Source organism: Octopus bimaculoides, chromosome 8, assembly GCF_001194135.2.
Source record: "Octopus bimaculoides isolate UCB-OBI-ISO-001 chromosome 8, ASM119413v2, whole genome shotgun sequence".
Lineage (NCBI taxonomy): Eukaryota > Metazoa > Mollusca > Cephalopoda > Octopoda > Octopodidae > Octopus > Octopus bimaculoides.
The window spans coordinates 246326-247070 of NC_068988.1; positions in this window are offsets into that span (position 1 = coordinate 246326).

Sequence of the window (745 nt, forward strand, 5' to 3'; positions counted from 1 at the left end):
ATAAAGAAAAATATTTTACCTCAGTTTCTACTTAAACATTATTAGCATCATCGTTTTGTTTTTTACTTATTAATAATCACCGAACATTTTTATTTATTAATAATCACCAGACATTTTAGTTAATTAACCCTTTCATTACCAACCTGGCCGAAACTGGCTCTGAGTACAAATGTCTTGTTTTCATAAATTTTGAATTAAAATCTTCCACCAAACCTTAGTCACAATTTATGTTCCTAACACTAGCTTAATGTTAACTAAGTTATTTTACTAAATTCTTTGTTATATTTAAAATTAATTGAAAGAAAGACAGAGCATCTCAACAGGAATTCAGTAACGAAAGGGTTAAAGAATTTTTTTTAAATATTCAAGATAATAGCAACAATGTTTTATGCCTTCCATTGAAATATTTCTGTTTACCATTAATCTCAGCATTTTGTCTTATTTGGAGTAATATTTTAGGAATTATGAGCCATGGATCTTCATGTATAGCATCGGTAATTTTAAGAACTTGAGAGATTGAGATGCTTGACTCCTCTTGATTATTTTCCTTTGTTGTTCTTCCTTTTTTTTATTCATACTTAAGCGGCTTGCTTCTCAACTACATGGTCTTGAGTTCAGTTCCACTGTGTGGTGGTACGACAGACAAGTGTCTTCTACCGTAGCCTGAAACTGACCAAAGCTTTGTAAGTGTACCTAGTAGATGGCACCTGAAAGAAATCCACTGTATGTATGTATATATATATAT